This window comes from Cnephaeus nilssonii, assembly GCF_951640355.1.
Source record: "Cnephaeus nilssonii genome assembly, chromosome: 1".
Classification (NCBI taxonomy): domain Eukaryota; kingdom Metazoa; phylum Chordata; class Mammalia; order Chiroptera; family Vespertilionidae; genus Cnephaeus; species Cnephaeus nilssonii.
The window spans coordinates 20,546,943-20,556,755 of record NC_137072.1 but is presented as its reverse complement, the minus strand read 5'-3'; positions in this window follow the sequence as shown (position 1 = coordinate 20,556,755).

The following is a 9,813-nucleotide window of genomic DNA, read 5'->3' as shown; positions in this document are numbered from 1 at the left end:
TCAAAGACTGAATTGTATGTCCAGAAGCTGTTTGTACACTTGAAAAAGCTCAGTCTACCTGTTTTACCCCTGACCTTCCAGCCTGAAAGTCAACTGAGAGCCTGTGTATTCTGTGAGGCCCTTGTCCTAAAACAGTTTGAACTGTTAATCTTTGCTCACAAAAGTGATGAAAAGCAATACTCTTTTTCAGAGACTTTCCACTTAGGGTTTTAGCATCCTGACCCACACAGATCCCATATTCATCAAATGTACTAGGAGGAAAATTAGCCATTTACTTTGGGTTCTAAGTCTGCTTAGTGTTCTTATTTCTGTGTTCCCCTAGCAGATGCCCTTTGTGCGAACAAAGCCCAGATTCTCAGGCTCTTGGCAGAGTTTACAATTGGCAAATGATCCCAGGATAAAAGTGGCTCTTGGGGGTTCTTCCCTCCCTGGAGTTGTGGTAGGCAGAATAATGATTCCCCAAAGATGTCCAAATCCTAATCCCCAGAAGTGTAAATATGGTGTCATTCGTGGTGATTATAATGTATTTGTGATGTGAATAGGTTAAGGACTTTGATACAAGGAGATAGATTATCCTGGATTATCCAGGTAAATCTGTTCTAATCACATGAGTCCTTAGAAGTAGAGAACTTGGATGGCTGAGGACAGAGAAAGATGTGATGATGGCAGAATAGTCAAAGAGATGCTGCATTTCTGGCTTTGAAGATGGAGGAAGCGAACCATGAACCAGAAAAGGCACAAATACGGATTCTCCTGTAGGAATGCAGCCCTGCTGACGTCTGTTTTGTCTCAGTGAGTTTCTGTTCTCACAGTTACATGAGATAAATATGTATGTGTTTTTTGTTTTCAACCCTCACCGAGAATATGCTTCCACTAATTTTGGAAGGGAGAGAAAGAGAAACATCGATGTGAGAGAGAAACGTTGATCTGTTGCCTCCTGCACGAGCCCCAACCGGGGATTGAATCTGCAACCTAGGTATTAGCCCTGACTGGGAACCGAACCTGCAACCTTTTGGTGAATGGGAGGATGCTCCAATCAACTGAGTCACCCAGCCAGGGCAAATTGTGTGTTTTTTAAGCCATGACATTGTGGTTATTTGTTACAGCAGCAATAGAAAACTAATACAGGAGTGTTGGCCCCTTTAGTTCTTATTACTGCAGAAGATTTCTGTTGCCTAAAGAGAGGTAATTTCCATGTTTTTGTTTATCTGTTGTAGTTTTTCTGGATGAGCGTACAACTGGTATGCTGCTAACTACTCATTGCTCCTGGATAATAGCCCACAATTTTCAGTTTCCAATTTTAACTTTGCCCTCACAAACATCCATGAGAGGGAGATAAAGGCAGTATTTTTATTCCCATTTTACATTTGAAAAGTTCAGGAAGGTTAAATGAATTACCCAAAGTCAGATAATGGGTAAGAAGCCAAGTCAGGACTACAATACTAGTACAGGTCTCCGGACCCCATTATTCTAGTTCCTATGACCCACCATCAGAATCAAGGACTCCCTTTTTCCCAAAAAATTACTTACTTATAGGAAAATGCACTTATTTTAAAATGTACAATTTGCTGAATGTTAATAATTTTATGCAATCATGTAAACTCTACCACAAGTTTTCAGATCATTTCCTTCATGTGTTACAGGAAGCTGCCTCTTCTGTTAGAGTGCTTGCTATGCTTAATATGTACATTAACTCTCTTGGCAGGAACCTTGCCCTTAACCTTGTTAGTTTACCCAGCACGCCAAGGTTAGGCATGCTGGGTAACATTGTAGGCTCTCCTGGTTTTGCCATGGTAACATTGGTGGGGCATTCCCTTGATGTGTAGAATATCACTGTCCTGTGCACTCACATGTATGTGGCCAAAGGAACAGCTCCGTGCTTCCTAATAGACCTAGAGAACATATAACAGGTTCTTCTCCTATTTCCCTTTGTTTTTGTCATTTTGGCGAATTAATTGGAATATGGTGGTTCTGGCTGAAGCCCTCATAGCCTTTTGTGGTGCTTCAAGATGAATCAAGGTGAATCAAGGTGTTTTGTGCTGGATGTTGGCTATGAATACAGACTATTTGCTGTATTCTGGCTCCCAAACTTTAGTGGATTGTAAAGTGTGTTCATTATATTATAGCCATTTGAGATCTTGTTACAAACATATAAATCACCATTAACAGCTGGTTATCATCTTATTATAAAAAATATAAATCATTATTAAGGACCACAGATTCCATTTGCAAGCTGTTATGCTATCAGTTAAAAAAGAAAAAAAATCCCTGATGCCAATTTCATTTTGCCTATCAGTTGGGTTCTACTGTTTTATTTTTTATCCCTGTATAATAGTTTGAGGAAATGTATTTATTCTAGAAAGGAAGGAATTCTAGGAAGAACAGTTGTATATTTATATGGTGACCATTTTTCCTTAATATTAAATGTTGATTTCCATTTTTGTGCCTGTTTGTTTCTAGAAAGCAAACTTTCCTTGTCTCTGCTTCCTCTCTTTGCTTCTCACCCAACTTAAAACAAAGAAATTGAAGTCAATCTAGTTGTCAGAGACTATATAATTCAGACTCTTGGGTGCTCAGAGAAGAAAATTCAGAAAATACTGACTGATCAGAAAGGTTCCTTGGCCCCATTCAGTGTCCACCTCTGTAGCACTTTTCCCCAGGATTTCCTGATTTCAGCAGTGTTTGCCACATATCTGTTTTCCAGTTTTCACTCTGATTAAATTTTCATTTAAGAAGGACTTTCCCCAAGAATAGCAACAGTTATTGCTTCCTCAGTCTACCCAACTTTCTGGAGGCCTCTACATGCAAACCAAGTACGAACTGTGTACCACTCTCACACTGAAGTACTGAGTAATGCAGGTGAAGAAATGACAGCAATTTAATAGAATATTATTATTTTTCTCTCCAGGTATGATTTTCTTTGGCCACAGAAGAGAATCTTAATCATTTTCATGGATTAACAACTTTATAGCTTAACCTTATATTCAGGAACTTTATGTCTACCTCATCATCAAATCAGTACACATATATACAGTGTAAAAAAAAGATGTAAGAATTTGTTTGATGTTTGAGTAACTAGAGAGTTATGACTAATGAAATGATCATTGGATTATCTGTGGTGGGTTGGTTGCATATCTGTTCCTCTTTGTTAACAACAACAACAAAAAAACCCAAAACATACCATAAGTGACTGGTTTGACTTATATCTTAAGCTCTGAAAGGAATATCAAAACATGAGAACATTTTGGGCAGAGGATATGAATAGATATTCCTCCAAAGAAGACATACAAATGGCCAACAGACCAATGAAAAGATGTTCAATATCACTGATCATCAAGAAAATGCAAATCAAAACTACAATGAAATAACACCTCACACTGGTCAGAATAGCTATTATCAATAAGTCAACAAACAACAAGTGTTGGAGAAGATGTAGAGAAAAAGAAACCCTTGTGGCACTGTTGGTGGGATTGTAAATTAATGTTGCCATTATGGAAAACAGTATCATGGTTCCTCAAAAAGTTAAAAACAGAATTACTATGTGATCCAGCAATTCCACATCTGAATATTTATCTGAAGAAATCCTGAGCACGAATTTGAAAAAATATATGTGCCTATAATAGTCAAGATATGGAAACAACCTAGGTGTCTATCGCTAGATGAATAGATAAAGAAGATGTGGTACAGAGTGGGTAAAAATAGGTTTACAGTTGTTTGTATGGAAAATAATACAGTAATTAATAAATAATTATACAAGAATAAACTGTGTTTTGAATACAGCTGAAAACCTACTTTTGCCTCACCATGTAAACAATGGAACATTACTTAGCCATGAAAAAAGAATGAAATATTGCCAATCACTACAACATGAAAAGACCTAGAGGGTATTATGCTAAGTGAAATAAGTCAGACAGAAAGACACGTGCCATATGATTTCACTTAAATGTGGAATCTGAAAAAAAACAGAAACAAGCTCATAGATAATGGTCACCAGATAGCGGGGCGGGGGGGGGGCGCGGGGGGGGCGGGGAAGGGGATTAAGAAGGGATGGGTGGAAAAGGTGAAGGGATTAAGAAGTACAAATTGGCAGTTACAAAATAGGATTTAAAGTACAGCATAGGGAATATAGCCAGTAATATTGTAATAACTGGTGCCAGATCAGTACTAGACCTACCAGGGTGATCACTTCATGAGTAATATAAATGTCTAATCACTATGTTGTACACTTGAAACTAATATAATACTGTATGTCAACTGTAATTAGAAAGTAAACTCATTTTTAAGTTCATTATTAATTTAAAAACATGACATTAATAAAATAATACATAATATTAAATATTAATGTTAAGTATTATGAATAAAATATTAAATAAATATTGACTGCAATGCAATTCAGATGCTGAGCACCCAGAGTTAGCATCCACTCCACAGTTTGGGGCACAGTCCCCAGTGACACTGCCCTTATATCAAAGGTCATCTGCAAATTTGGGGGACCCTAGACTACCCGCACTTCTGACCAACTGGGCTTCAAATTCAAGGGTGCTCCTACCAGCACCCCCCCCCCCCCTTAGGTGCAATAATTCATTAGAAAGACTCACAGAACTCAGGAAAGTGCTATGCTTATTAAGATTTATTCTAAAGGATACCAGTCAAGACTAGTCAGTGAAAGGACATATAGGTTGAGATCCCAAAGCAGAGCTTCTGCACCCTCTCCCTAAGGAATCAGGATGCATCACCCTCCAGCATGTGGATGTGTATACCAACCAGGAACTCACCCAAGCCTCAGTGTACAGTTTCCTTACATAGAAATGACTGATTGAGTCACTGGTGTGGGGATTGAAGCCAACCTCCATTTCCACTTCCCTACCCAGTGGTCTGGAGGTCAGGCTGATATTATGTGCCTCAAAACACCTGAGGTTGGGTCTGAGTCGGGAATGGAAGAGAGGATCCCCTTTTAGAGCCGATAGGGTAACCATTACTACCTTATCCATGCCATTTATAGTCCCTGGATCCTAAGGTAAATTCTTCAAAGAATGGGTAGTCCTTGAGAGAACCAAGATGGCGGCATAGGTAAACACCTATACTTGCTGCCTTTCACAGCCACATCAAAATTACAACTAAAAGGCAGAGCAACTACCACCCAGAACCGCCGGAAAGCTGGCTGAGTGGAAGTTCCACAACTAGAGAGGTGAAGAAAGCGCATTGAGACTGGTAAGAGGTGCAGAGGCACGGAAAGTGCTGGCACCTGGATGTGCTGCTCTTTTAATCGGGAGGGAGATACAAGCTCCTGCTTGCTCTGAACTCTAGTTCCAGGCGAGACTCTGGGGGACCCAGACAGATACGGGGAGAAACTGGACTGTCTGCCATCAGGACAGGAACATGAGGGCAGCTTACTCTCAGAGGTGCTCACAGCGATCATTGTTCCTGCACCCAATTTACAATCCCACCCAAGCTGTGCACAGCAGCTTTTGCATATGAATGGCCTGTCCTTTCTCCACCTAAAACCTGTCAAATTGCAGCTGGGTCAGAGAGTCCCAGAGCTTCCAAAAGAAGGCCCAGCAGCAGCAGCCTGCCTTGCTTCACAGCTGGGCCTCATCTGGGCACTTCCAAACCCCATACAAAGAGGAGGAATCTGCAGATCTCTCTGTAGCTCCTGCTGGGTGGCCCCAGACAGTGGCTGTCCTTGCACCTCCTTGGAGACCCAAGAGCCAGTATACCCAGTGGTCAGTGAGAGACCATACCAGATTACAACTCTTCACATCCATAAGAGACACACTCAAGGGGCAGACTCAGTGAACACCAAAGCCCCACTAAAGCAAGTCCTGCCCCATAAGGGTGTCTCCTGCACAACAGATCTTCCAGTGTAGACACAGCTGGTCATCACAGCCAGTTGGGTTGGAGGTCAATTCCTCACAGTGGTACCAACAGCAATCAAGGGTTAACTACAACAAGACTGTGCACACAGCCCACAAAGGGGTGCACCAAGAGTGTCCACCTCAGGTGATTGGGGAGGCTGAGCCACTGGGCCCTATAGGACACCTACCACACAAAGCCACTCTATCAACACAGGGAAGCAGCCAAAATGCAGAGACAAACATGTCACAAATGAAAGAAATGGAGGAAAGCAAACTACTGGATATAGAGTTCAAAACCACAGTTATAAGATTACTCAAGAATCTTCTAGAAACCTCCGAAGAACTTAGTGAGACCTTCAAGGATCTTAGTGAGAATGCCAAAAATAAGGGAAAAGGATCAGTCAGAAATTAAGCATACACTGACTGAAATAATAATATACAGAGATTCAACAGTAGACTAGAGGATCCCAAGAATCAAATCAAAGATTTGAAATACAAGGAAGCAAAAAACATACAACCAGATGATCAAAAAGAAAAAAGAATCCAAAAATATGAAGATAGTGTAAGGAGCCTCTGGGACAACCTCAAGTGTACCAACATCTGAATTATGGGGGTGCCAGAAGAAGAGAGAGAGAGCAAGATATTGAAAACCTATTTGAAGAAATAATGACAGAAAACTTCCCCTTCCTGCTGAAAGAAATAGACTTAGAAGTCCAGGAAGCGCACAGAACCCCAAACAAGAGGAATCCAAAGAGGACCACACCAAGACACATCATAATTAAAATGCCAAGGGCAAAAGACAGAGAGAGAATCTTACAAGCAGCAAGAGAAAAACAGTTAGTTACCTACAAGGGAGTACCCAAATGACTGTCAGCTGATTTCTCAACAGAAACTATGCAGGCCAGAAGGGAGTGGCAAGAAATATTCAAAGTGATGAATAGCAAGAACCTACAACCAAGATTACTCTACCCAGCAAAGCTATCATTTAGAATTGAAGGTCAGATAAAGAGCTTCATAGACAAGAAAAAGCTAAAGGAGTTCATCACCACCAAACCAGTATTATATGAAATGCTGAAGGGTATTCAATAAGAAGAGGAAGAAGAAGAAAAAGGTAAAGATAAAAAAATTATGAACAGCAAAGTGACAACAAATACATATCTATCAACAAGTGAATATAAAAATCAAATGAATAAAAAACCTGATGAACAGAACAAACTGCTGAATGCAATAGAATCAGGGGCATGGAAAAGGAGCAGACTGACAATTCCCGGGGGGAAGGAGTTGTGGGAAGAGATTGGACAAAGAGCTTACACCTATGGAAGATGTCAGTGGAGGGCTGGGGGGAGAGATGGATGAAGGCCTGGAGTGGGGTGGGAACCGGGTGGAGGGGAGCTATGGGGGAAAAAAAGAGGAACAATTGTACTAATCTGAACAATGATGTAGATATGATACTAAATGAACAATGTAGTTATGATACTCAAGGTTACAGGTGTCTGTATAAATATGTTATATACTCAAGGTTACAAGTGTTTGTTAGATATGATATGTACTCAAGTTTACAAATTGTCTGTAAAAATAACTTACACAAGGACCTAAAAAATATATAAAAAGAGAATGCTTCCTCCTTTGGGTGTTCAGAATTTTACCGAGGTAATCTGCTCTGAACCTGCGTGCAATAAAGATGACTCCTAACTAACTGGCTCATTAAGGCGTCTTGTCCAGCTCGCTGATTTGTGATACAACACTTTCTACATCTGTCCAATTGCCTCTCCTCATACTCTGACCTTTCTTCCATATTAAAAGTCTAGTTCTGGGAAGCAGGCGTGGGAGGCTGGCCTGCTGAGAGGCTTCTGCTCATCTCATGGGAATGGGGGCCTCCCCAGGCTGCCTCCCTGCCTCTGTCAGGACAGGGAGGGAGGTAGTGTCTGTCCAAGAGGAAGTCCTGCCATCTCAGAGCATGAGATGCCCTTTGTCTGACCCTTTATCTCCTTCCCAGAGAGTTAGGAACAAAAGAATATTTCCTCTTACATTTAGATGCTGATTATGGGGGAAGGGTGGTAAGAGATGCGGGTGGAGGGAATATTCTTAGTCGGAGTATTTGGCTGATTGGTAACTATTTACAGCTTGTTTCTTTGCAGCGCATACCCCTTGAAATCATTTTCTTTGTAAATGTTAAAAGCCATATTAAAAAAAACCCAACCTTGATTACTCTTCTTTATGCTTCAATCAGCAGCATGTCAGCCTCTGAATAAACTGTAATTCCTCCACCATGCCTGTCGAGGAGAACATTTAGGCCACATTTTAAAAAATTATCTTGGCAGGGGTGTCGAGAACAATTAGCAATTAAAATAATCTATTTTCTACACTTTACAACATAAACATGGCTGGGTGGCTGATTTCAAGTCTCGGGCACAGCTTTGCTCAGAGAATCGTCTTCCCCAGTCCTGCGGTACCTGGAGTCACGGCCCTCGCAAGTGTCGGGAGGCAGCTCTAGTGCTGCCGAATCTATTGCTGCCTCATTAACGTTAGAGCTGAACTTGATGCCTTGTCCTAAGGACGTGCTTCTGGGAGTCACCAGGACCCCCTCATATCTCCATTGCTCAGGACCAGTGTCTTCATAAGAAAACACCTGGCAGGGCGACTGCTGGCAGAAGACCTGTGCGCCTGTGCTCTCCCTGGCACCCAACCACAGCCCACAGGGCGCTTTGCCTGAAGATAATACCCTATCGGGATTATTCCCAGAGCCACAGACTCCTACAACCATAAAATGCCACTGACAGGAGAGAATGACAAGTCCCCGGGTCCCACCCCTGTGGATTTTCCAGATAAACAAACGGAATCTCAGAGACACTCAACTAGCTAGTGATGGCATGACTGTACCCAAGGCTCCAGAATCCTTAGGCCAGTCTCTCCCCTAGACGGGCTTTATGAGTGGAAATTATGTTACATGGTTTCTCTCTTGCAAAAGCAAGGTGATACATTTGCACACAATTCAGGCGTGATCCTGATTTCAGGCAGAGGAACGGACTTGAGGAGCCTCCGAGCTGCAGGAAATGTGGCTGTGCTCCGAATAAGTAGTGGCTGCCTGCACCACCTCTTCCCCATCCTCTTGTCCTAGAGCAGAACCCGCAGGATTGGGCTGAGGCCCACAGCAGGGCCAGGCCTGGGCTGAGGTGGGAGAGGCACCTCACTGAACAGTAGGCACTCACTCTCAGACGCCCAGATAAGCTGACATTTTACATCCTAGGTGCCTCCTTTGCCTCACCCTTATTCCTAGGGATACCCCAAAGGGTGTAGGCACGGGGGATGAAGATGGCAAGGGGCAGCAGGGAGACCTGGACAGGGTTCTGGCACCTGGAAGAGTCACCAAGATGAGGCACAACAGAGAAAAAGTGTCGCCAGCAGGAGTCAAGCTTACCACACCTGGGTCCGTCCTGGGTGTGAGTCAGGAATGGAAGGGGGGATCCCCTGTTAAAGCCCCTAGGTGACCTTGCCTAAGACATTTGTCATCCCTGGATCCCAGGCTAACTATCATTCCAGGATCAGAACAATGACTGCAGAACAATGACATCGCTCAGGCAATCCAAAAGCAGGGGACCCTGGGAAGAACAAACCTCCCCCTGCAAAATGTCTTCAGTGGCTGGTGAAACCTAAACCAAAACTGCAAGTTCAGCGATACTTCCAATGTCTGAGCTAATGTTTTAGTTATTGTTTTGCTGTGGATTGAAAGTGGCCAGGACCCCGGAAAAGTGGCTTGGATTTATTTAAAAAAAACAAATAGGTTGATACCTTATGACACTGAATAACCACTGATGGAAATGATAGTAAAACGTTTATGTGCCCTTAAGCATTTTTTTCTCATACCATGATTTTTTTAAAATATGTTTTTATTGATTGTTTTCAGAAAGACGAAGGGAGAGGGAGAGAGAGATATAGAAACATGGATGAGAGAGAAACA